This window comes from Nothoprocta perdicaria, unplaced genomic scaffold (assembly GCF_003342845.1).
Source record: "Nothoprocta perdicaria isolate Ctin4 unplaced genomic scaffold, notPer1 scaffold_0, whole genome shotgun sequence".
Classification (NCBI taxonomy): Eukaryota; Metazoa; Chordata; class Aves; order Tinamiformes; family Tinamidae; genus Nothoprocta; species Nothoprocta perdicaria.
In genome coordinates, this window is record NW_020454092.1 from 9,799,336 (window position 1) to 9,826,638 (window position 27,303).

General features: G+C 52.0%; 1 protein-coding gene across 2 annotated transcripts in view; it reads right to left on the reverse strand.

The window, feature by feature from the left end:
* Positions 1 to 17,649, reverse strand: part of SEMA5B (semaphorin 5B) — a 229,988-nt gene extending 212,339 nt beyond the window's left edge. For both annotated transcript variants that reach the window (XM_026054226.1, XM_026054234.1), the window contains exon 1: positions 17,633 to 17,649. The gene's annotated coding sequence lies outside the window, so the exon portion shown is untranslated. The remainder of the gene's footprint in view (positions 1 to 17,632) is intronic.
* Positions 17,650 to 27,303: the final 9,654 nt, after the last annotated feature.

The window sequence follows — 27,303 nt, forward strand, 5'->3', positions numbered from 1 at the left end:
CTCTCAGCTCTGGTTTCTAATTCCCTCCTTGTACCTGATCCACCCACGCGCTGAATTTCTCCTCTCCAGGCTCTCCCTCCTCGTGCTTTCCACGCCGCATCCCGGGCTGCTCCGGCACCGCTCGGCACCTCCGCAGCGCGGCCAAGAGCCCAGCCCCACCTCAAAGCAACAAGTGGGAGCGACCCAAAAACCACCCGGGTTTCAGAAACCAAGACAGCCAGGAGCAAGCGAGGTCTTCTTGCCAAAGAGCGAGGAGAATTAATGAGGCTTTCAAGCGCCCAACTGGCAGTGTTAGTGCGTTAAAAGAATGTAAAAAAAAAGGGAAGGGAGCATCTGCCTGCCAGCCCCGAGCACTCTCCGGGTGGTGCTAAAAACGCCACTGACTTCTGGGCTTGAAATTCACATATTAAAAGTTTAAGGAACGTGTTCAAGACTTTTATGGAATGAGTGTGATTTACACCAAAGACACAGCCAGTGAGGCTTTTTATCCTCTCTTACTTTTACTAGTATTTTTGCTTTATTTGGGCTGCCTGGATCTTCGGCCACCGATAAAATTTCAGGCTTCCAAAATGGGAATTTTTAAAAAGTTTACAATGAACCATAAAATGCGTGAAAAGGGGGTGATGGATAATTGCAGCCTCCTGCTTCAGAGATGAGCTGAAATAGAGGAAAGCGGTAGCCTGAAGATCCAACTGTCCAATCCAACAGGGCTGGTGTGAAAGCAGGGAGTGCTTCTGCTTTAGGCTTTCTGGCTCTGGGTCCAGATCCAGATGTGACACAAGCAAAAGGAAGGGCTCCCTAGGACAGGCTGGCGGATGGGCCCTCTTGAAAGATAAGGGTTTCTCTGACCCAGCCGTGATTAATAACTGGCTCCTGCGGGTGTTACTGCAGCACAAGCGACGCTGCCCCTAACTCACCCTGAAGTTTGGTCATTGCCAGGCAAGTGTCACTAAGGGCACGGGAAGATGCAGATCTGCAGGACACAACTCGAAGCAGCACAAGCAGCAATTTATAAGAACGAAACTTATCTTGACACGGCATAGGATAACAGCAGAGCTATCTACAAATATTCAAAAGGTACAGAAATCTGGAAAGAATGAGGTGAAGGGGGAGGAAATAAGAAAAGTTGAGGCTGATTGTTAGACCGGGCTGATTGTTAGACTGAGTTCACTAATGGGGAAATCAGCTAGGCTGGTATCCTTTCCCAGGGGAAGCAATAGATGCTCAGTCATCTAAAGCCAAGAGCAGAAAATGCACTGCAGGGAACAGTCTCACATTAGCAAGGGACGCACTGAATAGGCTGCCAGCTCTTTTCCAGCTCTAATTAGCTAACGATTTACTAATAATTCTCCTCCAGGTTGATATGTCAAAGGACCTCCCAGCACTGCGCTCCTATGGAAACAGGTGGCAGTGCAGACGGAGAGCACAAGTTGTCCCCGTGCCCCGCGCTCTGTCACGGAGCGGCACATCTCGCAGGAAGGCGCTTCCACCACAAAGGCTCCTGAGGGTCCCTAGAACTTCTCCCCATGGTTTGCAAACCCCTGGAGCAGTTTGGGGCCTCTCCTTTGCTTTCACGCTGTTTTCCTGCGATTCAGTTTGCTTGGAAGCTGCTTCCAGATGAAGGAACCAGCCCGTGATTAAGAACTGGTGAGAGAGCTGGAGAATTCGGGGCTCAGTGTACATAGGCTGTAGGCATTTTAATCTGCTGTTAAACACTTTCTGTTTAGGCTTCAAACTCCTAGAGAGATTGCACCAGCTATAGATTAGGGAGGACACCATCCCCTGTTCACATATTGTTTCTGGAAGATGAAGTGAAACAAAGGACAAAAAGATTTATTTATTCTTTTTATGTTCAGACAGGACAAAGGATGTGCTGAGGAAAGTGCCTGCATTGGAAAAATCCAGTTATTGCAGGTGGGCTTTTGGAAAGGGGCATTTCTTCTTCTGAGGAAAACAAAGAAACAAAGTCATTCAAGAATTTGAAAGCTTGGACAAATTTCCAGAGCTGAAGGAACCGAGGCAGGTAAAGGCACTAAAAGCAAGGACTTTTGGCAAGGTTTGCAAGGTTTGCAAGGACTGAACTACGGGCCATGAAGTGCCAGAGGTCAGAGGGAGCTCTGGGATTCAGATAAGAAGCTCTGGGATTCACGGGGAGACAACAGAGGCAGGGATTTGCATTAAGGCCTTTGTTTTGATTTTCCTTGCTTTGTTGACTCCTATTCTGCCTCAAAAGACAGAGGGTTTTCTTCAGCCCTCTCTGAAAATCCTATTTCCTTTTTTATCTCCCGTGATGCATCCCTAAACAGTTGTGTGATGTGTGATAGAAGAAAAGAAACAGGATTTTCAGAGGGTTTTGGAAAGGGAGCTGGGATCTAGCAACACAAGGATACAGGGCTAGAACAGACCACGTGAACAACATTTTACCTCCTGTAGTTGCAGGAAGCCTCTCTCACACGTAAGCGACTGCAAAATCCTGTCCACGGTACTGAGACATTGCACGGAGAGCCAGATCAAGCCTCTAAACGGGAAAACAAACACCTCAGAGCTGTGCCTTAAAACCCAGGGAGAGATTTCCTTAAGATCCAGGGAGAGCTTCGGTACCTGAACTCTGCTCAAGTCTCAAGAAAATTTCGATGTGCCTGTTCCCCACGCACAGAACATACAAACAGTTATGTCCAGTGAGGAAACCTTGTCCTGCTGGAACAACATCATTAAAAATTAAGAAAAAAAGAAGACAGACAACTGAACAGGTTTTAACTTCTTTAAAAATGTGTTGCCTAACCGTAGCCCATCCCTGGTGGTTAAAACCCGAAATTATCCTGCCTGTGCTAGCAGCTTCCTCACGCAGCCAGGCCGGCGTGCGGCCGCTGTGGGCGCGCGGGAACACGGACGTTTGCCCAACGAATGCCCAAGGGTGCCCTCGGCCCTGGGAAGGGCGCTGGAGCAGCACGGAGCGGCGCATTCCCGCCTTCCTGCGCAGCTGCCATCAGCAGCCAGTGGAGGTGTTGGGTTTTGCCGGCCGACGGTGGCGCGGCCGGACGTTCCCGGCCATCCCGGCCTGGCCCTCACACGGATGTGGCGGGTCCCGGCTAAGCGCAGGCGGCTCCAAGGCTGCCTTGGGCTCGGGTCTGTGGAGGGAAGCCAAAAGTAGCTGCTCCCACACAATCCCGGGGGATCGGGAAGGGGACGGAGGTGACAAGCTGCACAAGGAAGGCTGCAGCTCAGCCGCTTCCCACCACAAGAGCCCAGCAGTTCCGCAGCCAGGAGGAGGCAGCCGGATGTCCATTTGGCTACGGGCGGCGTTTCCCAAAGAGAAACGAGAGACTCTCCCCGGCACCAGCAGAGCAGAGGAGCCCGTTGAGCTGCGGCTTCCCAAGGCCTTTCCAAGGGGCCGGGAGCCACGCGAGCGCGCGGCCGGCTCCGCTGCGGCTCCCTGCAAGGCTGCCAAAGGTCCTTGAGGGCAAACCTGCTTGTTTCCAACGGCGCCCGCAGCCCAGCAGGAACGCTCCGGTGCAGCTGGATGGGGTGGGAAGAGCCGGGCCCGGGAGAGAGCACCCTGCCCTCACCGCATGTCTCCCTCCGTGCCGCAGCAGCCGTATGGCCCCCAAACACCTGGAAAACACTGGCTTTAGGGCAAAATAACCTACTAGCTCCAGATGTACTGCTTTGATATATTCCACCTTCTCTTAAAATACAACCTTGGTAGCTCTCCACGTCTCGAGCTGTAATGAAAACCAACCTGCTTGAACAGGCCACAAGTCTCAGTGAGAGGAGCTGCAAACTGGGCATGCCAGTAGGAGCGGAGAACCAACATTTTTGAACCATGAAAGATATGTGTGGCCCTCGAGACTACTCTGTTTGGATTAAAAGAGAGGACAAGGGTTTTTAACAGACAGCCTGACCCAAAACTGACGGAAAGATTTTTAAGACATCCTCCCCCTCTCTATTTCAGTGATCTTTGGATCAGGTTCATAGCAGGAGGCTCGTAGCCAATTCATAAGCTTTAAATTCAGGAGGAACAAGCTCAGCCACTTCTCGAGCAGCTTTTAGCGGGGCTACTTCTAAGGAGACAAACTGCTCGCAGTGTTTCAGATGGCCTCAAACTCATGATGCCAACTCATGGGGTTGACGGGAACGTCAGGGGGCACTTGCAGGGGACAGGAGGAGAGCGGCCCGCGCGGGAGCCCGGTGGTCACGGGGATGTGGCCACTAGAAGGGAGCGCTGGCTGCTCCGCTCCAGGCTCCCGGGCCTGAAAGGGAGCGCGACGCTGCAGCGAGGTGTGAGCAAGCCTGAGTGCACGAGACTGGCTTTCAATCCAAACGCTGAGGCGGGGGAGATTAGAGCCAGCAGCAGCCCCAGAGTCAGCAGCTTGTTTCCAGTTCATGAACTCCATATGCAAGCTGGATTTCCACTCCGGGAAGGGAAGGGCTGAAGGGAAATAATTCAAGTTATCGTGCCTCTGGGGGCCCTGGTTTCTTTCCTTTCTATTTTATTCTTTCCCCCAGGGCTGGCACATGTCACTAGGAGCAAAGCCAACGCTAGACGGAGTGTGTCAAGTGAATAACCATGATCCCCGCGTGTTACTGGGGCCACAGGTGCGGAGGAATCCAAGAATGGGAAATGCAAACTTCTTGCATCAAAGGGAATAAGGGTGGCTACTGCCAACTGCTTTGCAAGTAATTTGGGGAATGAAGTGGAAGAGTTAGCAGCAGCTAACTGGGAAGCAGCTCAGGTTTTTGCTAGCGCTGCTCCACCAGGGTGGGTTTCAGAGGCTACGCTGGCAGTTCCAATGAGAACATCTTGTTTTTAAGAGTGCACATCTGTCCTTTCTGTTGTTTTGATGAACGAAAGGGTCATTTCAAGTGGAAATCACCAATGGGAGCCGTGCTTCAGGCTTTGATTTTTTTTTTCTGTGCCTACAGCCAATGTGCAGAAATGGGAAACGATTTAAAATATGCAGCACTTTTCAGGCAATACTTGAAAACAATCTCTGATTAATTCCCACAATGGGTCCAGAAAAATGTTGCCTTTTTTCTTTCTGCATTATTACTCCAACTGGGAAGCCTGATGCTGAGTTCCCAGTGTTTGCCCGCAGCAAAGAGTGAGCTACTGGTATGGAAGAGTTCAGTAGTTAAAACTCCTCATTCCCTGTGTTGGTATAAGGCATCCTAGATGACTCTTATTCTCCCCTGTCGATGTCCATTCCTAACTGCTAACGTGGGCCAGACCTGGTGTCACTTACACATGTGATTCTGCAGCTGGCCCGGACCAAGCGGCCCCAGAGCTCTGCAGATCCCAGGGGCTGGAGCCCTGTGACATCTCCATGCGGTGCTATTTGCTCTGTAAGAGCAGGACTGAAGCACAGGGTGTTTGTGGGACATGCTCACGGTCACACAGCAAATCCGTACCAGATTCGGACACCAGCCACGGATGCCAGGACATTCCCAGATGTTCCAGCAGTGCTCCAAGCCTTCCAGCTATGTGCAGCACAAGGGCACATTCTGCCTTTCTCTCTGCTAGGTTTCCAGCCAGAAACACCATCCCCAAGAGGTGCGGAAAAGATATAAGATGCCAGTGTCCAGTGATCTTAATCAACCTCATCAAGGCTAGACGTCCAACATAAAATTGTGCCGAGAGAAAGGCATTCACCAGGGACTCTTGTTTAGCTCTCGAAGCAGATTTTGGCGCTGTGTGCAGTGTAACATGTGTGCCATTTAACCTCTTAACACCGCTAGCTGTAGGTGCCAATAAACTCAATAAGGGAACATTTGAAATCAGCCTCACCTAACTGCGAAATCGATTCTACCTGTCAGAGTGCCGGGCGAAGCCTCCAGCTGCAGCGCTCGGCTTCAGGAAGGGCACAAAACACCCGTCGAGCTCCCTGCGACACCGCCGTCCTGCTAAAGCAATTGTCATTAGATGCCTCAAGGAGCCAAAGAGCTGGGTAGCCGGAAGCAAAGGGAAAGTATTTAAATCACAGGGCTCCCTCTCACGCTGCAGATGCATCTCTGTTACTATCAGTGGCTCAGCTCCCATACGAAACGGGGCAGCGATGCCCCCGGGGCTATTCCTGTTTACCAGAGTAACTCTGCATGCCCAGAGAACTCCTGAGCACAAGGAGCAGCAGCTCACACCTTCCCTTACCCTCGTTCACGGCGGAAAATGAAGGCAGGAGCTCTCGTCACACATCCCCTTGGAGCTCCTGTCCCAGCACCATCTGACCTCCGAGGGAGTTAGGGCTTGCCTGCTAAGAGGAAACTACTACTACTACTACTACAGATTTACCCAGGAGGTAAATCTGAATTACAGCAGGTATTTCCTGCTGGCTGCCCGCTGTAACACACTCGGAGCATCTCCTTGCAGTAAGGAGGGTCACACCAAGCCACACGAGGGCTCGTGTAATGTGTCATCCCACCAGAGGCCGGGGAGCCCCCAGTGCACCTGAGCACAGATCCTACCTGTGCTTCTAAAGCAAAGCCTCCCGAGCCGTGAGGGAGCAGCCCTGGAGCTCCCAGCGCCAGAGGAACGAGGCAGCCAATGCTGCTCTAACCCCTAGCTGCTCACGATGTTTCTGTTTAAGCCAAACTATTCATTCCTTCACAGTCCATTATCTGACTGGCCTCAGCTGCAGCTAATAGCTCCACTGAGGGAAAAAGAAATCAAGTGAGGAACTGCAAGCAGTGCTGTGTGTGCGTGGGGCTGGCGGGGGATTTAACCCGTCCGAGGCCCAAAGGGGCGCCCTGCTGAACGCGGCGCCGTGCAGCACTGGCATTCCCGGGCTCTTCCCGATGGCCTCCCTGCACTCCGGCACCAGGACGAGCAGCCCGCGCGCCCGAGCAGCGCCGGGGATGATGTGGCTTCCCCCTTCGAACTAACCCCTTTCTTTTCCCTGAGGATAAGCCCAGCAGGGTCTCCTTGCTGGCAGACACAATCTTCTGCTCAAGGCAGCCAGCTGCAAGGCCAACCAGCAGCTCCATCCTTGTTCATTTGTGTCCTCAGTTGTGGCTCTCACTTGGCTCTGGCCTCTTCCCTCCTTTTTTCCCACATTAGAAACTACAACTGCAGGAAGGGAAGTGCTTTAAACTCGGGCTAATAAACTCAGCAGGAGAAAGCAGAGTTCAAGCTCTGCCCTCCCCTCTGAGGAAATGCTTATCCTACAGAGAGGACACATGGAGCTGCTGACAACTCCTGAACGCTCATCCCACAGGGAACACTCTTCTCCCACGTCGTGCAGGCCTTGCTCCCACGCAGCCCCAGCACAAAGCCCCTGGGGGACAGGACACCCCCACGTGTCCCCGCCTTCCCCGAGGCAAGGCCAGAAACACCGAAGCGAAGGGGGTGTCCGACGCAGCAGGACGGCCGCCCTCGGCGCTCTGCCCTGCCCGCCTCCCGCCCCAGCGCGCGGCCACGAGGCGCCCACGGCCGCCCCCGAAACCGAGACCCTGCTGCGGAGCCGGGCCGGCTCCCGGGTCCCTGCGCCCACAGCTCCCAGCGGCTTCCACCTCGCTGGGGTTTCAGGACCTCTGGGGCCAGATATCCCCGGCCAGGCACCCAGAAACGGAGGCTGCACGGAGTGAGCCTTCCTGAGGAGCCCAAGCCCCGGCCCTCGTTGCCCTGCAAGGCCACAGCCCGACCACACTCGCGTCAGCACCGCTCTGCCTATTCACACGACATGGGCACGTCGCGCGCCGGCCCTGATCTCTCTCCGTTTCACTCCATCCTGCTCTAAGATGGAAATAAATAATACCCGAGCAGCATGGCACGGCACTTGTAACCCCAAACGGAGGCTTCTGTGGGTGTGAACTATTCCCAAGATGGGTTTATTTCCATGGCACAAGAAGGGCTGTTGCGGTGCCCCATCCGTCCCGAGAGCCTCTCCCCAGCAGAGCGGAGGCAGATACCAGCAAAAAGAGCACTGTGATAATCAGCCCCAAATCCCACCATCTATTTGTTCGCCTAATTAAAGGAATATTTACTCAGGAAGCAGGTTTTACACTGGATGAATAGTTTCTAAGAACAAATATGATTTAATTACGTGTAGATGCAAGAAGCATGCGGCACATTAAGAAGATTAATTTGTGCTCGCTAAAAATACAGGCAAAAGCAGTGCTTGGCTGGTAATTTTCTATGTTGGAGGAAAGAAAGGCTAAGAAAGGGCTCACAGAGTTGTCTGCTTTAGAAGCTTATTTAGAAGTGATGCGCGTTTATTAAAAAAAAGAAGTCTTCTGCATAAGAAAATTTCATTTCTTCACTGTATCTTGTATATAAATTGTACTCCAGGTTGAAAGAATAAGTGTTACGGTATTAAACAACAGAGCAAGAAAGAAATGAAGCATCTTGGCAAGAGATAAGGCAGGTTTTCGACGCCACTGCGATGTGTGGTTGAGGGTGAGCAGGTGAAGAAGGTGCCACGACACAAGGCTACAAGGAGAGTCCTCCTGAGGATGAGGGACGGAGAAGGGCTGAGATGGGAGAGGAACTTGTGGCATTTTCTGCCCTCTGTTCCTCTCCTGTAATGAGCACCAGGCACAGCAAGGTTAGAGCCAAGCATGGAAACAACCTGCAGGACGAGCCTTGTGGAGACTGAGCTTCAGCAGCAGCTTTTTCCTGTCGTAGACAAGACTGAGTTCAAGTCTAGGGAAGAGGAGAGGCGGCAGATGAGGAGAAGACGACGGAAAACAAGAGCAACTTTGAACCGGATCCATGGATTACAGCGTACACAGCATATTGTTTTTGTTATTGGAAAAGCTGATATAGAAAAGCATTGCAATATTTTGATATCCAAACTTCATTTTTCAAAATTGTTCGTTTGATGAGGCTTGTAGATAAAGAAAAAAAATATGTTTTATTAACAGTTACCATAAGGTATCCATCAATACAACGTTTGGTCTTGCTTTGTAGGGAAAAAAAATAATTTCCCAGAAAGAAGAGAGAATATTTCAAGGCCCTTCTGCCTCAACATAAAGAATTAATCACATTTCTGCTGTCAAATAAGAAAAAGACACCGCGAGTGAAGGACTCTCATACAGAGCCTCCCTGTGTGAGCTCAGGCACATGACATAACCTCTCTTCGCCTCAGCTTCTTCCCTGGTAAAAAGGAAATTTATTTGCTTAGGGATTATAAAGGACAATGCAACGGGTTTGATATATTGCAGCTGGAGGAGACGCAGGAATAAAATAACGGAGCGACTTTTTTGTTAATGTCTTCTTCCTGTCATTCCCATGTGCTACCCAACAGAGCAGAGCAAGACGGTTCCAGTTGATTCTTATCTTCCTTCTTAATGCTGGCTCTCCTTTTCCTGCATAAGCTGCCTCCGTTTTCAACATCCTTGCAAAACAAGGAGAATCTACGGGCAGGCCACCACACTTCAACCTTCTCTTAGCACCTGGCTTCTATGCTGTAAGCCACAGACGTTAGCCTGCAAATACAGGTATTTAGTAGGCTTGCTGAGGGAACATAGAGCTTGGCTGGTAGGTGAAAATTCAGGACAAACACATTCTAGGGCATCCAAGGGCATTCTCCAGTTCCCACCAAGGTTCAGCTGAACCTGCATGCGGTTGAATGGGGTTCAGGATGGACCAGATGATGCTTCAAGGTCTGTTCTATGAAAATCTGCCGTCAAGATTTGAGATTACTGCCTGTCTGTTTATCAGAGGCAGCCCAATATTCCACTGCAACGTTTAAGTCTCGGCCTTTAAAAAGATACAAAACAGAAATTTAAGAGGGATATGGGAGGAAGGAAATGCTGCCTCCTGAAACCCTCTGTGAAACAGAGGGACCAGCAAAACACAAGGGGCTTTGTAGCTTCTTGGAAATTAATAGCAGCCCATTTTTACCAAATAAATGCTGTTGTAGCTGAAATAACACAGATTGCAGACACATTTGTAGCTTGCCCTCTCATAGGAGAAGCCAAAGTTTTCAGGGAAAGATCTTCCTACATCAATCTGCTTTGAAGTGCTTCCTACAATCATGATAATCTGTTCCAGAAACTGGCCATAATAGAAAACAGCCTATAAAGGACATTTCCAAAAACACTTTCAGTTACACCTCCATTGCAAGGCTGCCGCTGAGGCACTGACTCTTTCACGGAGGAAGCTGGCTGGAGGAGGAGCCTTTTTCCCCATCTCCTGCCTTTTAATCACGTCTGTCAAGTCACCGCAGCCGAGCTCTTGCGCTGCCATTCAAAACAAATAGAGGCCTAAATTACAGTGCTGCATTTTAAAGAGAGGCTCTCAGGTTGGAAACTCATGCAATTCCGACTCAGGTGGTAGGGCAAATTCCAAAGGAAGTCAGCTTTGGATAAGAACGGCAAGATACCTATACTTCATTTCAGGAAAATCGGATTTTAACTTGCACAGACCAAGTTACTTCAGACCATCAGAACTGCAGACCTCAAATTGCCTCTGAATCTTTATATAATACAACAAGACTCTGATTTTACCCCGTAGAAGTCTGCCCCATAAATAATCCCACTGGCTCAGGTCCTTGTGACAACTTCACTGGACCACATCAGTATCTCATGCGGTCTCTTTGTGGTAAGAAGTTTTACTCAACCCAAGCAAAGGTTCTGAGGTTTTTTCCTTCCCTAGTTGAATCCACTTGGAAAAAGTTTAAAAAATATACAGTCTCATTGTCTTCTGTTTCTAATCAATTACTTTTGCATCTCATAATAAAGCATTTGGGAAGCTTAGATTCACTGTAAATGGGGATGTGTTGTTGTTCAGGATTTTGTTCCAATTAGAACTGCAAATGCTTTTCTTATGGCTACGTTTTGCAACAGCATTAACCTTGCACATGCAATCTTGGAGCGTGCCTCTAGCCCAACCCCATCCCTCCACAATTCCTTCCCTTAGGAAAAATCTCATCTCTGAGCCTCTGGGCTCAGCCTGCTGCCCCTCAGACAGTTGAGCCCAACGTGGAGCTGAGGGTAGGACTGGGCTCTCGCACTTCTCACGGCAGCCCAAGGCCTCTGAGAGCTCTGCAGACAGATGGCAGGCCAGGCTGCCGGAAAACAAAAAGTTTCCATTAAATGATAACATCTTTCCAAACTAAAAACAGAAACTGTGTTACTTACGGGAAGGTTTGAGTCCTCTCCGATCACAGGGATCACAGCTAAGGTTAGTAGAGCCCAGCCCTACACAAGAATAACTTCTGGAAACAGCCCGAGAGGGAACAACCAGGAGCCCGGGCCAGTCACTGCTCCTTCCCAGATCATTTCAGCGCAAGAGGTGCCCCTAATGCACTGCAAGGGTGGGTCTCATTCTGCGGGGGCAGATCCTGTGCATGCAGGGGTGTGATGCCAACCACGCTGGGTTTAGCCCAGCATGTCCCCTTTCCCTCTGCCCACCCGTGGGGCTCATGGGCGCGAGGCTGCCGGCGCCAGAGCAGGGTGCACACGGGTGCTCCATCCCGCAGGGCTCCCGGGCGGCAGCCGCTGCCCCCGAACCTGCTCCTGCCCCCGGCACCGCGGCTGCTGCCGCCGTTCCCGGGGCTGCAGCACTCGGCAGCAGGGAGCGCCGAGCCTCTCCTCTGAGCGCCGAGCCTCTCCTCTGCCTTGCAGCCCCGTCCGCTCCCTCGTCCTGGGCTCTCAGCCCTGCCGCCCGCGCCGTCCTGCTCGGCCGCCTCTGGCGCTTCAGGCCGCCCCACGACACCTGTGACATCCGCAGAGAGGAGCCGCGAGGCTGGGGCTGCAGAACCTCGGCACAGCCCGGAATCACGCTGGAGTAACATGGACAAGGTCAGAACGAGCCTCGCTGCTGTTCACAAGGGCTGCTCCTACAACATGATGCCCGGGCTCCAGGTGGGAGCGTGACAAGACGCAGGGCTGGTGACTGTAACTGCGAGGGCAACTGCATCTTAAACCCTCACTTTGGGAACGTTCAGTTCAAACTGGACACTTGTTTAGAAGAGCTGACTAGCTCGGACAGGGACCTGTGTGGGGAGGCCTGTGGCTTCAGGGAAGAAGCTAAATAACTAAAGCACTTGGCGATAAGTCACCATCCACGACTGCATGAAAAGGGACTGCGATGCAGGAGAATTCCAGGAACCAAAACGAAACCGCAACCCGAAGGGCGAAGCGCAGCGCGCCGGGGCCGGTGCCGGCGCAGCTCCGCGCGCGGCTCAGCCGGGCACGCGGGGCGAGCGCAGGAGCGCGGCCGCTTCCCCGCGCGCCCGTCGCCCGCACGGCTGCCCGCGGCGCCCAGCGCATGCGGCGCCCAGCGAGCAGCGTGGGGCTGGAACCGGCGTTCCCTGCGAAACCATTCCCGACTGAAGCGGCAAGAAACACACATGGAGAAGAAATTTAGGGAAAGAAAGAACAAAGCGCTATTGGCATTCTGGGAGTACAACCCGCTCGTGATTCTCCAAGGCAAAGCAGCGAAGCCGGGATTTGCCGAGCAGCCGCCGCCAAGGGGGTGTGCAAAGCTCATTCCAAATATAAGTTGTTTTAATATTTCAAAGACACTTTGCAGGGCACCCCTAGCATGAGCAATGGCATGTTTTGTATTCCAGACGCACCGTCTTGGCAAATGCAGAAGATATCTAGTAAATTACTCTCCTGGGAACAATTTCTGTTGGTTAAGGGGGGAAACGTTAAATGTAAAGGAAGCCAATCATTTGCTTTTGTTTTAATTCAATCTATACGCATGCATGTGTGCACCTGTCTATAAATACACAAAATACAGGAATGATCCTGGCCTATGTTTTAAATCCTGGGACACACTGCACATCTGCTATCGGGGTGCTTTTTGCCACACTAACCGGGATGCTCCAGTGAGTGGAAGATTTGCAACATCAAGTTACCCAGGAGCAATGCTTAGCAAGCGGATAAAAGAGGCACAAGACGTGGGCTCTAATCCAGAAAAACAGTTAGCTGAAACACTTAACTGTATTATATTTAATTGTATTATATGTCAAATAAAGTGTCTGTCCATCGACTGCTTCATCCTACCCCAGGTACCAATGTTACTCTCCCTGCTGCCTTTATTTTAAATAGGCGGCTACTAGTGGCAATTGCAGCTGGAGTCAGGCTGCCTTGGTCTGCAGGAGTACTTCAGCTATAGGCACTGAATGAGTTTCAGCTTGGTGGCTTTAATGAAAATGCCCTTCAGATGTACAGCGGACCCCCAAAAGGTCAGAGAGGGGAATATTCTGTAATTTATAAGTACAGGCTGATTGCTGTGTCCAAACCACGTGTTCGAAAAGCTCTTTCTGGCAGAGAGTCATTCCCAATCAGGGAGAGAGGCCAGGGCAGGACGGGAGGCAGGCGAGGGGGGTCCGCAATCACTCTAGCAAATCCTGAGACCCAGCCAGCTCTTCCTGCCTTTCAGTGCAGCCTCCAGAACGTGTCCCCCTCTGCTTTCCTGAATTTACTATATTCTCCTGTCAAACTGAATTGTACAGAGCAAACTTCCTACCCTTCTTTTTGCCTTTTATTTTCCCCCGAATCTCTTGCTCTATGGCAAAGCAGCCTTGTAAGAGATAAACACCAACCCACAGCTGAAACTGCAGACTAAACAACTCAGCCGTGGCCAGGACAGAGAGTAAAGCAGCCGAGCCTGCACCCTGGGCCATCCGCAGGCAGCAGCCTCCTGCCCTCGGGGCCTGGCCCCAAGGGGCTCCCAGATTGAGCTCTGCCCTCTGCAAACGCTCCCAGCGCCCAGCAAAACCCCCTTGATGTTACCCCAAATCAACCCGACCACCCAAGCTTTCCGGGCTGGATGCCACCACAAAGCCAAGGTCCCGGCCGAGTTCTGATCCTGAGTTCCAATCCTACATGCAGCATCTTCCCTCTCTCTGTTTTGGAAGCCCAAACTTGAGCTGTAAGCCAGAACATTTGTGTACCACGTAAGAAAATTCCATTCTGTCACACTTGCAAATGAAGTTAAACCCATTTTTTTTTCATTTTTACTCTACATCAGTAACCTGCATGCGGTTTGCACTTGCAATGAAAAATACCACTTTTAAAATGACAAACACTGAACACAGAACATTCGTTACCACCAAAAAAACCCTCTCTGTCTACAGAGGAGCATAATTCATTCACTGATGCACCCACATTTTCTCCGGGGAGCTTCACAAATTCACATGTGCTCCCAGCACTAAATTTTGCATTTCAGTCCAGGCATTAGCTATAAAAGACGTGTAAAATCTTATGTAGTCAGACAGAAGCAGTTCCCTCCTGGCTACATAATAAGCATCTTAGGTGGCTCCAGCTCATAAAATTATTCCAAAAGGGGTGTGGAAAAAAAAATACCCTGCATAAATTGATTCCAGATCCACCTGTTGCAGGTGCCAGCAAATATATTTTGCTAGGCCATCTGCTCATCTTCAGAGCTAAGCGGTTTTGAAGACTATGGCACGAGCGATCTGAAAAATACCCAAACTTCAAAAGCCCCAAGCTCTCGAACGGCAAACGCGGCTCACGCAATCGATTTGGGGATTAAGCCCAGCAATCAGTCGTTTTGCTTGTGATCTCATTTAAAGCTCACTAAAAGTAAATAAAGACACAGCAGTCATTAACTGACCCGACTCTTCGGCACATGCTTCATTTTAAGCACCTGAGTAGCCCTGTCACCAACTCATCATCATCCTCTGCAGCTTGACAGCATCCTTCATATACAAATTCCCTGATGGATTCATTGGGTTCTGAGACGAAACCAAACCATTTAGTTTGCACACTTGCTAACAGAGATATTTCTAAAGTCTCATTTTTGCACAATCCCAGAAAATCACTTGGAGCTTCAGAAGGTTCACGGGCCTTAGAAATGGGAGCTCCATGGGAGCGCGGAAGCAGAGGGGTAGCTCTGGATTCAGGGAGACCCGGCAGGCTGAAGGTCACAGCTCTGCTGCGCTTGTTTCTCCCAGTCTGAGCCTCGGGGGGGAACAGTTGCCGCCATGCAGGACTCTGCCCAGCTTGGCGAACAGAGGTGAAACAAATACTGGCACTAACTGTGCTGGATGATGGTCTCCAGCAGCAGAGGCACTACCCAGGCAAGCCGCACACCCACATAGCCCTGGAAGTCTCCTGTCCAGGATGTCTCTCCTATTCCGACAGCCCCAGTCAAAGCTACTGAGAGTCGCCATCATGGACTGAGATGGACTAGGTTCTGGTGCAAGCCTAAAGAGTCAGCAATGCACATTTTAAAAGGGAAAGAAACAGCGAACTACAGAAGGACTAGCTGTCACCCTCCACATTTGGTTGTTTTTTCCTCCTTAAACGTCAAACAGGCAACCGAACAGCAGTGAAGCCATGTTATTTGCTTCCCAAAGTCGACAACAAACCTCCACAGCCCTTCTCCAGGAGGGACAGTGCTCTCATCATCTGAGATCGTCTCCTGGACCACAGCAGAAGGACACAACCTGCAGCAGCAGCCACTCGCCTTCCCCGTGCTCACGCCAGGAACGGACCTTTCAAGGGCTCCACTCAGGATATCCGCGTCCAACCTCAGCGTGACTGGATACCCCCAACGGTGGCACAAGGGGCTGCAGCGGTGCCCGTCCTCAGAGCCCCTTCTCAACCGCCTGCACCGTCACCTGCCTGTGACCAAACCTGCCATGTCAGCTCGGCGCCAGGCACAACCCAGCGCCGCTTCCCCGCGCTCCCGGCGCCAGCCTGAGCCTGCTGCCACTGCGGCTCTTGCCACGAGGGCAGCACACAGCACCAGGAGCGCCGGCCAAGGCCAGGGCAGCACGTGGCTGCCGGAGGAGACATCTCCGTAAAACCATCCGCTTTTCAGTTTTTTTTCTCTGGAAAAAACTAACTGCTAGTCCTACTCTAGTTGTTCCAAGCAAACAGGCAAAGAAATGGTAAAAAGGCTTTTAAATGCATTCTAAAAGCAGTATTTCATAAGCCTGATCAATATATTTCCCTAGGCTGCAAACAAATGAGTTCTCAAACGAAGTTAAATTTAACAAAGAAAGCGTCTATTTTTCTTACTCTATAAAACAGTGATGACAATTCCTTGGAGGGCATCTGTAGGAGGTGCAACCCTAACCTAGGGCTCTGTCACGCCCGCCGGGAAATCAGCGGAGTTTTGCCAGGTATTTCACAGGAACAGGTTAAGGCTGGTGCTGCTCAGCGTGAGCAAAAGCAGCTTTGCAAACACACGGCATCACCCTCATTTCCTAGAGCTCACTGCTCAACGGGTGCAAGGGAGTGATGTAGCCATGAAGGAAAACTAGCACGAGCTTCAATCCTGCATCTTCTACTCGGTCGAGCAACGGCAGGGAAGGCTTTAGGAGGGGTGGCCGAGCCTGGGCTCCCGATAGCGTCCCGCATTCCCAGACCCTAGCAGCAACGGGAGCCGGGCTGCTGCGGGCAGGCAGGCAGGCAGGCGCGCGTGGATCTCTCCGAGGCGCTGTTTGCTACTGCCCCCTTTTGCCAAGCGCCAAGTGAGCAGGCTCGCTCTTACACAGAAACTTTGCCTGCCGTGTATTTGTTTGCAGCGAGCCCCCTGCACGCAGACGGTCTCGCTGAACCCCCGCACGGCCGCTCGCGTGGTTACGAGCCCGGGCCGGGGGAGGCAGCAGCAGCGCAAGGCGCGTTTTACAGGCGCGGCGTGACCGCCCCTGGGGAGCGGCTCCACGCGCGGCCGCAGGGCGAGAGCCACGCGCGGCTCCACGCGCGGCCCCACCGAGCCCGCGGCCACTTCCCTGCACGCGGCTCCAGCCCGGAGCCCCCGGCCCCGGCAGCCCCCGCCACGGCCGCCCCGCTCCAGCCCTCCCCGCGCGGCGCCCGCGAGCACCCCGAGCCGAGCGCCCTGCCTGCACGGCGGGATTAACGCGGCCTGGCAGCGCAGGACCAAAACTGAATCTCTCCGGGGAAAGACGGAAAGGGAACGGGAGGAAAAGGGGCGAAACTGCCCCGCGGCGCCGCAGCCCGCGGGCGGCGCAGCGCGAGCGGCAGCGCAGGTCGGCGGCAGCGAAAGTTTCAGTCCAAAGGGGAGAAAAACAGAAAAAAAAAAAAAAAAAAAGAATCAAAGCCATTGTCTGATCCTGCATCTTGCACCCAGCCGAGCAACAGCAGTGAAGTCACTGTTAAGAACTCTATTAAAGAAAGGCTGAATAACGTGGTTGACTATGAGCCGGATTGTCCCTGCTTCCCTGCGGCCAGCGCAGAGTTTGCTCAGCTCGGTGCTCCCGCCGGAGCCCCTTTCCCAGGCGCAGCCCGTTCGGGGGCTCCCCCGCGCATCGTGGGGAGCATCGCGGGGGGCACCGCGGGGGGCATCGCGAGGAGCACCGCGGACCACGGCAACTTGTAGCCCCGCTGGGGTCCGTTCCGCTCGCCGCGCAGCCGGCCTGGGGTCTGAGCCCGCCGCTGAGGTCACCCCGGCGCGGGGAGATCCAACCTCCTGCCGCTCCCGCTCCGTAATTTCGGAAAATTGGTATTTGCTGTAATGAGGGGGGGAACCCTGGCGCAGCAAGAGATGAAACTTCACCCGGAGCCCAGACCAATATATCCATAAACAGATCAAAAGGAAAGGAAGAAAGAGCCAAACCCCTGGCATCTCCCATGTTGGGAGCCCGTTTCTAAAGCCGGGATTTAGCGCACGGGTCGGAAGGGGGCCGGCGGGGAGCCTTGGGAAGGCGGATGCTCCGCGATGCCGCCAGCACCGGCCGGGCAAACGCACCTTTTGTCCGCGGCCAACGCGGGCTCCCGCGCGGCGGCCGGAGCGGCGGCGGCGGGGCCGGATCTCCAAGTTCTGGTGCGGATGGCGGAGCTGGCTCGGCCCGCCTTGGCTCCGGGAATCCCCCCCATAAGTTTTCGAGCAGCCCCGGCGCTCGGGAGCCGCGCAGGGCTCTCTGCTTCCCTCTCCCTCTCCCCTTCGCTTTTGATCTTCATCGGGACGTGAGCTGAAACGCAATGGGCCACCCCTACCACAAAGACAAATTACCATCCGGGAGCGAGCATCACCGGCCTGCGCCCGGCCGGCCCCGCACGGGCCCCCTTCCCGCTCCGCCGCGCGCCGGGGGGGCTCGGGCGGCAAGCGGGGAAGCGCGAGCGGGAGGCGCCCCCCGGCACCGGCACCTCGGGCGCTGCCGCGCCGCCAAAACAGCCCCGCGAGCGCGATTTGGGCAGGGGGGCGGCGCGAGGGACCCGCGCGCGGACACGCGACACGCGCGGCTGCCCCCTCCCCACACACCCCCCGCAGTTGTGAAGTTGGCCCCGCGCCCCGGCCGCGCTTACGGGAGGCTCCGGCGGCGGCGGCAGCGCGGAGCGGAGCGGAGCGGCCGCCGGGCCCGGCCGGCGCTCAGGCGGCGCCGCGGCCCATGCGGGCGGCGGCGGAGCGGAGCGGAGCGGCCGCCGGGCCCGGCCGGCGCTCAGGCGGCGCCGCGGCCCATGCGGGCGGCGGCGGAGCGGAGCGGAGCGGCGACCCGCGGGCTGCCCGTCCCTGCGCCGCCTCGCGCGGCCGCCTCCAACTCTGGCCATGGGAACCCGCGGCGAGAGGCGGGGGGAGATGGAGGAGGAGGAGGAGGAGGGGAAGGAGGAGGGCGCTAGGGGCTGATGTCAACTAATGGATTCCGAGTTGCGCGGGGCAGCTCCGTGCGGGCGGCCTCGCTCCGGCCTCATCCCGCGGGCGGCCCGGTTCGGAATTCCCTACCTCTCCTCTGCAGCGAGTGCCTGGGCTTCCTCCGCCTCAGCAATAAAACAGCAGCACCAAACGCCGCAGCTCCCGATATATTTTGCAGAAGAGTCAGCTCGACCTCCCTGCCTCCCGAGAGCTGCAAATTCGGCACTAAGCAGTGAGCAGTAAGTAGCACGAGGCCCCATACGCGAAGTTTTTTACACTCGCAGTCAACACCTAAAGACCTCAGGGAGAGCACTTCGCGTTTCAAGTAAAGATCGTTTGCCCTAAACCCTTACAGAAATTTCCTCCTCCTATTCGTTGGCAGTTTTACCACTCCAAAGCTGGCACTGCTTTTGCCGTCGTGCGTGTGCAAACATCGCCCAGAAAGCTGCGTTTAAAGGTCTCTAAATGCCACGTCCCGCGGGGTTACGGAGCGCTCCGGCTGCCCGCGCGTGAGCTCCGCTGCACAGCAGCTTCTCGCGAACGCCCCGGCCCCGCCGGTGCTGCTAAAACCCGATAGCGGGGCTGAGACTCCTTGGAAAAGATGGGAAGCGGGAGCCGCGGCCGCCGCTAGGTGCCGCCCGCCGCCCCCGCTGCGCCCGCCGCGGCCCGGGGACGCTCCCGGTGCCAGGGACGCTCCCGGTGCCGGGGATGCTCCCGGTTCCCGCTCCCGGCGCCGCGGGCACCTGGACGCGCAGCTCCCGCTGCCGCCTTCCCGCCAGGCTGGGACGGCCCCAGAGCCGGAGCCGCGGGGCCCAAAGCGCGGGCGGCGGCGTCTCCCGCGGGGGACAACGCGCTGCTGAACGCGGCACCAGCAGCCGCTCCGGAGCAGCAGCGCCCAAAGCGCCAGCAAGAGGCTGCGTTATCTGGAGTTTCGATTTTATGGCCGTTAGCCATAAAATATTTAGGTACTGGGCATTTTTTCGTCTTGAATTTTAAATAGGCTGCTAAATAGTCACAGTTGTGGCTTCTGGGCTGAGGCTGGTGGCCACGGTAACGTTTTAATTTATGCTAAGGAGGAGGCAAAGTTAAATCCCTGACACAAAGTAGGAGTGAGATGACCTGAAAGCAGGAAAACACAAATGAGCTCCCCGGAGAGCAGAGCCTGTGAGGGAACAAACAGAATAACACGGAGCGAGGCCTCGGCACCATCACAGCAATAATCGTATTTCACTTCTCCAGGAGGGATGAAATGTGCTCAAATTGGGACAGGGGCTTCATTTCCACAGAACCGCATCCACACTGCTCCGAGCTGTGCAGCTCCTCACAGCTGCTCGTTTGCTGGCAAATACAAGCCACAATGAAAGTTATTTTTCAACAGTACCTCTAAGAAGGTTGATGCTACATCAGAAGCTCCTTTCCCGCTGAGCTCTGAGCCTAGGGGCTGTGTTTATTGGGAGTTGCTCCTGTCCTGAGGCTGCAAGTGCACAAAGGGTCATACAACACACTGTACTCCACTCACCTGCGCTCCAGTAGCTAATCAGGATCTAAACGCCAGCAAGGTTTGAAACCATTCGCTTTCCTTCCTCCACATATCTCTGCAATGAGCAACATCTTGATAATGCAACTGGCAGCATTCAGGTTAGAAAATGCTTCAGCAGTGTGAATATCCTTCCCCTTAGCAGATTATGGTAATCTTCCCCTTAGCAGATTATAATTCACCTGTGATTATTTGGAAGTCATGACCTGGGAAGCCATTCGGAGGACTTAAATTCACAGCGCTCAGTTATTGCAATGTCCTTCCATACCTGCCTGCTTTTAATGAACTTAACTGAAAACCCTACTGTACCTACTCAATGTGCGATATGCAAATGCTTGTAATTCAAATCAAAACCAATTGACTTCCAAATCTCACCCACTTTGGCTGCAGGGCTGTTCAAATTAAAAGGTCAGGAGAAAAATTTTACAATTTTAAGCAGGAAACTTTTTTTAGTCTTCTTATTCAAAGTATGAACTGTATTTTAAGAAGTAGTTTTACCTTTAAGCAGAAGCCAAATAGTTTAAGTTTCAATTCTCCATTGGACAGCTTTTCAGACAGGTATTGAAAATAAGGGCTTAGAAGAGAAACTGTGTTAGAGCTTCTCCTATGATGGTTGTGACCCAGTGACCGAGTCTTTCCTGTCCTGAGCAATGGGCCTGTTGCAGCTGATGCAGACCCTGTTATCCCTGTTATCCCAGGGATAACTTGCCTTCAGATTCTGCTATGAAGTAGGTAGAACCTCACAGACTGTGACATTTCTCAACAACAAACCTGAAATGTGACCCCAAAGCCCAGGGCTCAGCTTGCCGCTCTAGGAGAACACAGCGCAGCTCTGCACATTGTAGCGCTGCTCCCTCTCCGATGGTGACCACAGGAGGAGGTCCCACAGCAGGGAGAGCCCCTCCTAAGGTGTAAGGAGGTGGAGGGCTCTTGCAAAGAGTCCCCTCTTTACTGCTTGGTCACAAGGTCACCTCTTCCCTCCCACCCAAAGAGAAGGAGAGAAGGGTGCTGGAAGCTGTTCCATGATGAGAGGGAGTCCCAAGACTAGACTGAGCTGCCCTAAGAAGAGCTGAAATGTGAATATTCATTGTTATTTTATCACTGGTAAACCTAAACACCGGGAAGAGTTTGGGCTGGACTTACCATAATGTGTAGCCCGCTTTTGGAAGAGACAGCTACTTTTTTGCTTATGGTACCTCCACAAAAATATTGTGCACACAAGCACTGCATTGACTGGGAGCTAAGAATAGCATGCCACTCGCCTGTGCCCCACACTGCTTCGTAACGGAGAGGGTCTGCTTCCCTTCACAGCACAGCTAAGGATGTCGATAGAGAAAAATGACTGCAGCAGAGAGGGCTGCTGCAGGCAGAGAGAGGCTTTCTGCTTTGCACTTTCAGCAATTAGGAACCCGATAACATCTCCTGCAAAACGTCATGTCCTTCCTTCAGCCTGGGCAGCGCAGAGCAGTTACACGTCAGACATCAGGGACACGAGCAAAGCAAACCAGAACGCTGCAGACAGGCAGTGCAGCAGGGAAAACCTCAGCACTGGGATCAGGTAGGTGCAGATGTTACGGTGCTTCTACCCAGGCAATCCCTAACACAGTACCACATATACCTCACTGTACCTATTACTGATTATATTTCATATTCATTTTCCATACAAAGTTGTCCACGAGAAACACCTTTACTAGATAAGTGCACACTTAGGCATGTGTATGAAAACACGTATATTTCTAAACAGCATATCACGTATCATCAGGCTATCCAAAAGCCAAAAGTATTCCATAAACTCTAGCCAACCATTACTGCAAGTTATATTCCTGCCAGATAATCTCTAAGTTATCATCTGCTGACTAACTCCATATGATATCTTCCTACTATGCCCTATGGCCCTGAATGCTGAGACTCAATGAACCCTCATCAGATGCAACCGACCTGGAGGAATGGGATGGGGCTCTTGAGGTGTTCAGCCTGGAGATGAGGGGGCTCAGATGGGAGATAATTGCAGCCTTCTACTATCCTGAAGGAAGTTTATGGAGACTTCTCTCAGAGATGCACGGCAAATGGACTAGAGACAATCATCAGCAGCACTGGGAGAAGTAAAGATTGGGAATAAGGAAAACCATCATCCCGGTGGTCAAAGGCCAAAGGGGACTATTCAGTCTCTGCCCTTGGAGATTTTCAAAATTTGATAAAATTTTCATTTGGATTTTGAAGCTAGTCCTGCTTTCAGCAGGTTGAACTGCAAACCTCTAGATGTCCCTTCTAACCTTTCCTATGCTGTGAGTGTGCAACGTAAGCCCCAGTTCTGCTGTCTGCTGAGCCCTGCAGCCCCGCCACCAGCCCAGGGAGCTGCAGCGGACAGAGTGTCCCATAGAAGGCACCGGCCGCCTACGCCAGCTCTGGTTTCATCTGGTCGCTAACCAGCTTCCAGTCTGATCAATTATTTCACTGCATAGAAGGCCCTCCATGGCTGAGGGCCTTCCATCCCAAATATTTTCCATCCCAAATATTTATCGTAAGCTAGTTTTACCTTTTTATTCAGTTGTAATAAGACTGAGTTATACAAAGTTTGAGTATACAAAGTTTGATTCTCCTCTCCCTTTCCTCAAAATTCAAGATTCAACAGTGATAAACAAGATGCCTTTTTTTTTTTTTTTTCCCCAAACAATGAATAGAGCTGCTACATTGCAGGTAAATAATTTCCCTGATTTATGATATGATCATTTCTACAGTTAACAGGCCAAAACTCAATAATAATTCCATCCTCGTCAAAACAGATAGGGTTGCTCATACAAGCAAAGCTTGCAGGCATGCAAATTAATTCGTAGTAAGATGGTTAAAGTTCTAAATCATGTATTAAATTGCTTTTATTGTATAACTTTAACCTCATTTTCCAAGCTAGTCACATGCAACAGAGATGCAGTAACGTCGTATTCCAGCTGTAGGAGTCATTAGCTAGCGGTGCCTTCTAAAACTGGATTTGTAAGTTAGATCATTGGAAGCATCAGTCGTTTATGCTCTGGAAGTCATGGGATCAGAGAAGTGTAATACTGGCAGAAGATTAGGTTTATTTTTGTATATGTGCCTGAAATATTTAAATGGGCATTATAAGCCCTGATCCAGCACAACAGAAGGGCACGAGTAAGCGCATCTCTGTTTTGTAAGAGACATAAATATTGATTTATCCTTGAACTGTGGTCCAAAGAGCCATTAAAGTTCACGGGATGGCAGTGATACTCAAGTACTTGCTTGAAGTCAGGCATGAGCTCAAATGTACTGGTGATCTGGGATGTATTTACTTGAATAACCCCATGCAACAAACAGGCATTTCTGCACTTTCTCCCATCTCTCAGACATATGTCACAGTTTTGATTTTGTCCACAGAAAAAAAAGAGCATTGTACATATGAATTCTATACCTGAGCCTGATTAAAACAGAGGACTTAGCCACTGTTTTCTATAGGGTCACTGTGGTCAGTCAATCTGCTGATTAAATGTATTTGGTGCCTTAAAAGGCTTGCGCTGAAGTGTAACAACTTCTAGAAAATCTGGTTGACACCAAATTTATTAAGCAACCAGCCTGAGATACCAGTACCTGACCCTTCCTCAGGAGCTTCATCCTTTTCCATTTACAAGTTTAACTGTTAATGCTCATCACGGTGATAGGCTCTGCCTCAAGAATTCTCATTAATCAGTCCCGAAGAACACTCCATCAGCAATGCATGCGCACCGCACACGAGGCTCACGCTGCAGCACTCACTTCACACTGTCATTTGCACCTGACATAACAAGGGAAAAGATTGCGCAGCCCAAGTACCAGTGGTTTTTCCCTGTGTGACTCAGAACAGGCTTCAGGGACTGGAGTCACGTTGGTGTAAGGGATGGCACCGACAGCCCTCGGGGTTTGTGGTGATCAGCCCTGGAATGCTCATCCCGGACCTTACTACGTCTGGCACTTCACCCACTTACACCTATTCAAAGGTTTTTAATTGATGAGCCTGGTTACTGCAGGGAGTGTTTTAATGTTGGATTGAATAATCCCATCCTGCAATAACTCCGGTGGTGAAGTTCACTTGGGTCTAGGTTTTCATGTGCAATCCAGCCCTAATCCTTGCTGAGAACAGCAGCAGGAGAACGGGCAGAGTCTCTACCCGCAGTGAGCGTAGGAGCAGATAGGACAGAGCTCCCAGGCAGGCAGCTCTGCTGACTCAGCAAGCACAGCAGTTCTCAAACTATCAGCTGCTAAGGCTGCTGCTGTCACAGGGCTGAAGCACCCACCAGCCTCAGAGCTGTGATCCCTGGCTGCCACGTGGAGCTCAAGTCAAGATTCATTTAAGGTTTCCAGGTGTTTCTCCTCGCCTCGCCTCGCCTCGCCTCGCCTCGCCTCGCCTCGCCTCGCCTCCTCAAAAACAGGCATGCTTGTTTGATATCTTTCCGTTTTTCCATAATTTTGGTCATCTTTGTTTGTTTGTTTGTTTTTTTCCAGTAGCTGCAGTGCACTTCAGAAAAACAGTGAGAGACAGATTGGGACACTGGAAAGAAAAGCAGGATTCATGAAAGGAGTGAGGCACAGCTCGCAGACGGACAGCATTTAAGAACCACTGAATCCCCCCATTACTGCCTATCGTTGCTGTGTGGTTTCAGCAGGGGGTGGTATTCTTCACATACAGTGTTCAATTGCTCAATAGTGGGTTGCAAAGCACCTGCTGCTTTGCAGCCTGGAAACTTCGGCATTTCAGTGTGGGCAAATGGATCCCACAGAATGGGTAGTTCCTGAAGTGCTGAGGCATTCTGCTGCATAAAAAAGAGCTCAACGTATAGCTCATGTTTCTGTTTTATTACCTTTTACATAGATGTCTGCTTTATGGGAAAGGCGTGATACAACTAATGCAACCTTCCCTTTAAGGCTCATCCAGAAATCCCTTGAGATCACAAACGATAGTCTATGTACTTGGAGGAGCCACGTTTTGCCACTCAGACTGTGAATGGCACAAGGCTCGCCGGTCCAAATGGCAGCTTTCTTTCCATATTCACATACTGCAGTTGCTGTATGCATTTTGTCTGAATTAATATGTCAGCTGTCATGAGATTGCATTCCCTGCATAATGTTTTCTGTGCGGAAACACTGGCACATCCAGAGGCGATTTTTCACGTGTCGTCAGAAATGCTGTAATGCTGGACAGGGTTCACAAGTGCATGAGCCTACCTAAGCGATGGAGGATTCCTGTCTCTTTGGCATGCTGGAAGAAGTAAAAAAGGAGGACAGAGGGGAGAGTGAACAAAAGGCTATGTACCGCACAAAAGAGCAGGAAGCCTGAATTAATTTGTGGAAGTAATAACATTTTTGTCAGCTATTCCTATTTCCTGAAGGACGGGGCCTCACTGATGGAAAGATGCTAAGGTCAGATATGCTTTCGTTAGTGAGCAGCAAAATTGCTGCAGCCCTTGTAAAATCTAGAATCACATGTCCTTCACAGACACTTTTGCTTTTTGTGACCATTCCCAGGCTAGAATATAGGAATTGTCATCAATTAGCAATCTGTCAATCCATTCAGATCAGTATTCCGTCTTTAACAGCAGTTTAAGAGCTCAGCGTGATAATCTGGTATGTAATCTTTTTCTCTGCTTTAAATCTCAAATTGATCTCCTAAGAGACTCCCTTCTTCCCTGGAGCTCAAGCTTTAAAACGTCTCTAAAATTTGTCATCAATTATCCTAAATCTGAACGGTCTCCCCATAGTCAGGTTGACCCAACCCCTTTTGCATTTTCCCAAGCCCTTGCTCTCAACCTTCTTCCCGTGACAATATGTGCCACAGCTTAATGTATATGATTTTTAAAATGCTTATTTTTATCAGATGCTTGTTTTTATTGACAGCCATGCTATTCAATTTCAGTGCCTGTCCAGTTATCTCAGTATGATATGACCCATGATGGGGACCCCAAGGGCACTGACTGGCCCTGTCCCCATCCTCACCACGCTGCCTGGCTGTGTCTGATCCCGGTCACTCCCGCAGGGCCTGTTTGGACCCCGATCACCCACCCCATTCCCATTCCCATCCCCACAGAGATGCCCAATGGCCAGGGCTGCCACTGGCTCCCTGCTCCCTCACGGGGCCGTGGGTCAGGCCCGACATCCCCGTGGCTCCCCATTCCATCGGGAGCAGCCAGACCCCTCGCACATGAACCGGGGCTCAAAAAGATATATTTCTTTTTGAAATCCACACAGAAAACTCCTGTAAAAACTGATCCCTCTCACCCTCCACCAACAGCAGCCAGCTCGGAGGCACTCACCCTCCGCCATGAGCTCGCCTTTCCTCCATAGCCGCGTGTCCGGAGGGGACTGAAGCCTCGGGACATGTCAGACCCCAAACGTGTCCAGCGCTGCCTCCTTTGCTCCATCCATGAGCACCCGGCACCATTTTCCATCCCTCACTATCGGCAACAAGGCCCTGGGCTCCTGCCTGGATGGCAGAGGGGGAAGTCCCTGCTCTGAGGGAAAACTCCGAGGTTTTTATCCCCCAGATCCAGGGGATCCTTCTGGCGATGCTCTGAATCACTCGCTGGGCCTGAGCCCCGAGCCCCGAGCTCTGTGGCCGCCCTGGCACAGCCCCTCGGTGGGCACGGGCTGCCGGGAGCCTCTGGCTCAGCCTCCCCTGGCCGGGAATGGGAAGCCGCGACATGGCGGCAGGCCTCACCTCGCCACCTGCCCGGCTTTGCCTGATGTTTTCCGCCAAAAACAGCCCACTGAGCCCCACGGGGTGACCTCATGGGAGCCAGAGCCCAGCAGCCTGCCCTGCCTGCTGCCTCTGCGGCCAGGGCCTGCAGGAGACTGGCTAAACCCCCTGCAGGCATCTTGAGCCGAGTTTGGCTGCCTGTTTTGTCAGTACAGCTAAAAGTTGGTCTGGATTTTCCCCCCTTCACCATTTAGCCGTCGCTCGGGTAAATATGAAAGGGGCTGTGCTCCAAAGGTGTCTTAATTCAACAGAAAAGGGACATGCTTTTTCCTGCCAGAGGTCTCAATGAGGGCACAGTACATCTCTTCCACAAAGGCTTTTATGAGGTAAAAAGGTAAACATATGCATATGTATAAATAAAAATATATAAGGTAATATATACATATATATGACTCTATTTTAGATACATACATGGATAGAAAGATACATGGATAGATATGAAATAAAGATTTATCTCCCTCAGAGAACAGAGGCTCAGAGATAAAACGATTTTCGCAAGACGCATATGGGGCT